Here is a 3015-nt window from a genome sequence, read left to right as displayed (position 1 = left end):
AATGTTTTAATTCCAACCAAAAGCAAAGCCTTTTTTTTTTATTTCATGCAATCTTTGTACTGTTTATTTTTAAAAAATTAAAAAGCATATATTTTAGAAAATGTTATTGAAAAGTTACTCAGACCTTTATCATGGCCTGAATTAGCACTGTGGAGTAAACCTACTACTGTAATTTTTCCTACAGATACCTAAGGAAAGTCCTGTTAGTTCTTCCCTTTTGATTAATGTATTATGACTTTTTATTACATAAATATCATATTTTTACTTCAAAGCATTCTTCATTAATGTTCACTTCAGCAGCACATATAGTCAAATTGAAATAATACAGAAAAGATTAGCATGGCCTATTCTCAATAATGAGTAAACTAGTGAAACTTTATTTTCAAAAACTGTATAGGTCAGAAGAGAATGAGCTAAAAAATAATAATAATAAACTCTGCTAGCCAGGAATTCTGTATGCAATGAAGTTTAGCTTCATAATTGAAGGAGAAATTAAGACTTTCTCAGAAAAACCAAATGTTGAGGAAGTTTATGACCACCGGAACCCACAAGAAAGTCTCAAAGGAGCCTTAGACTTGGAAATGAAAGAACAATAGTCACCATCATGAAAACACGTGAAAAGGTAAAACTCACAAGTAAATCAATCAGACGAAGGAGGAGAAAGAAAAATTAAATGATTCTACTATGTAATTAAAGGAAACAAGAAAGACAGAGAAAAAGAAAGAAACAAAGAGTTTATAAGATAGAAAGAAAATAACACTATGACAGGAACAAAATCTCACATATTACTGTGAAACGGGAATGTCAATGGGTGAAACATTGAAAAGACATAAATTGGATAAATCGATTAGAAAACATGCTTCCTATAAGAAACTCATCTTACTTATATGTCTATAGACATATACAGACTCATTGTAAAGGGGAGAAATATTCTGCACAAACGGAAACTAAAATCATCAGGAGTAGGTACTCTTATATCAATACAATGGATTTTAAATTGAAAATAATAAAAGGAAAAAAAAAGAAATAGAAGGCCATTATATGATAAAGAGATCAGTCTAGCAAGAGAATATGACAATTTTGACTATTTATGTGCCCCAAACTGCAGCATTCAGACTCATAAAACAAATACTGTTAGACCTAAAGAAAGAGATGGACAGTGAAGCAATAGTAGTGGGGGAGTTTAACACCACAGTCTCCCTCAGCATGAGATCACCAAGACAAAAAAAAAAAAATTACCAAAGAAATATTGGGCTTAAACTGGACTATACATTAAATAGGTCTAACAGAGATTTACAGAACATTCCACCCAGCAACTACAGAATGTGCATTGTTGTCATAAGCACAAATTATTCTGCAAAATAAGTCATACAGTAGGTCACAAAACAAGTCTCAGCAAAATATTTAAAAATGATATCATTAAAATATTTTCTAAGAGTACAGTAGAATATACTCGAAATTTATACAAAGAGGGAAATACACCAGGGGAAGGATACCCTTTCCGATAAATAATGCTGGGAAAATTGTGTGGAGAAGACTGAACCTGGACCCTGTATCTCACCATGTTTAGAAATAAACTCAAGATGATTTACAACTTAAATGTAAACCCTGAAACTATAAAAATACTAGAAGAAAACCGAGGGTAAACTCTTCTGAACATTGCTTTAGGCAAAGAATTTATAACCAAGACTTCAAAAGCATAAGCAACAAATACAAAAACCACACAAATGGGACTAAAAAAACCTCTGCACTGCAGAGGAAATCATCAACTCAGTGAACAACCTGCAGAATAAGAGAAAATATTTGCAAACTATCCATTGGTCAAGGAATTAATGTATAGAATACACATACAAGGTACTCAACAACAACTACAACAAAATGGACTTTGGAAGGATAGACAAAGAAGATTTGGAAGTGGAGGAGGGTGGGAAACAGGTAGATGATGAGAAATTCCATAATGGATGAAATTACATTATTTGGGTGATAGATACACTAACAGCCCTGACTTCACCACTGTGCAATCGATAAATGTAACAGAATCGTTCTTCTACTCCTTATATTTGCACAAATAAAAAAATAAAATGTTAAAGAAAACAAAAGATTCTTTTGTATCAAAAACACTCTTTCTCCACTGTGGATTTTTTGTGTTACTTTAAATAACAATGACAGAAACTGACTTAGGCTGCACAATCATTGTTTTTAAAACTCTATCCTAAAGACTATGCCCGTATATAGGTGCTCTTCTAGTTTCAATGCATTTATATCCAGATAAAAACAATGTAAGTTGAAAATATTGTTTTAACAATTAAAATGCACTTAATACACCTAATCTTCAGAACATCACAGCTTAGCCTAGCCTACCTTCAATGTTCTGAGGACAGTTATCCTTACAATTAGGAGAAATCATCTAACACAAAACTATTTTTTATTTCTTTGAACATCTCAAGGAACTTAGTAAATACTGTACTGAAAGTGAAAAATACAATGATTGAGTATTCAAAACATAGCTTCTACTACTGATTTCTTTTTTTTTTTTTTTGAGACAGAGACTCACTTTCTTGCCATGAGTAGAGTGTCATGGCATCTTAGCTCACAGCAACCTCAAACTCTTGGGTGCAAGTGATTCTCTTGCCCTAGCCTCCCAAGTAACTGAGACTACTGGCACCAGTCACAACATCAGCCTATTTTTCAGAGATGGGGTCTTGCTCTTGCTCAGGCTGGTCTTGAACCCCTGAGCTCAAGTGATCCACCTGCCTCAGCCTCCCAGGGTCTAGGATTACAGGCACCAGCCACCCTGAATTCTCATTGCTTTCACACCATTGTAAAGTGAAAAAATTGTAGGTCAAATTTGTTGTAAGTTAGGAATCATCTATGCGTACATGCTACTGTTGAATCCTCTCAACAACTCTGAGAAACATTTCTTATTAAATACATTTTATGTATGAAGAAGTACACCTTGTAATGAGCAAGACCCACATTAAACAAGATCTTTCTGACTTCAGAGTTTAAAATCTG

The 3015-nt window shown here is 33.5% G+C and overlaps 1 pseudogene; it reads left to right on the top strand.

The window, feature by feature from the left end:
• Window positions 1–286: 286 nt before the first annotated feature.
• LOC111723275 lies at window positions 287–383 on the top strand (annotated as a pseudogene).
• The last annotated feature ends 2632 nt before the right edge of the window (window positions 384–3015 follow it).

Source organism: Otolemur garnettii, unplaced genomic scaffold (genome assembly GCF_000181295.1).
Source record: "Otolemur garnettii isolate 467f Iridium unplaced genomic scaffold, OtoGar3 scaffold00009, whole genome shotgun sequence".
In the NCBI taxonomy this organism is placed as follows: domain Eukaryota; kingdom Metazoa; phylum Chordata; class Mammalia; order Primates; family Galagidae; genus Otolemur; species Otolemur garnettii.
This window is presented reverse-complemented; position numbering and strand designations above follow the sequence as displayed.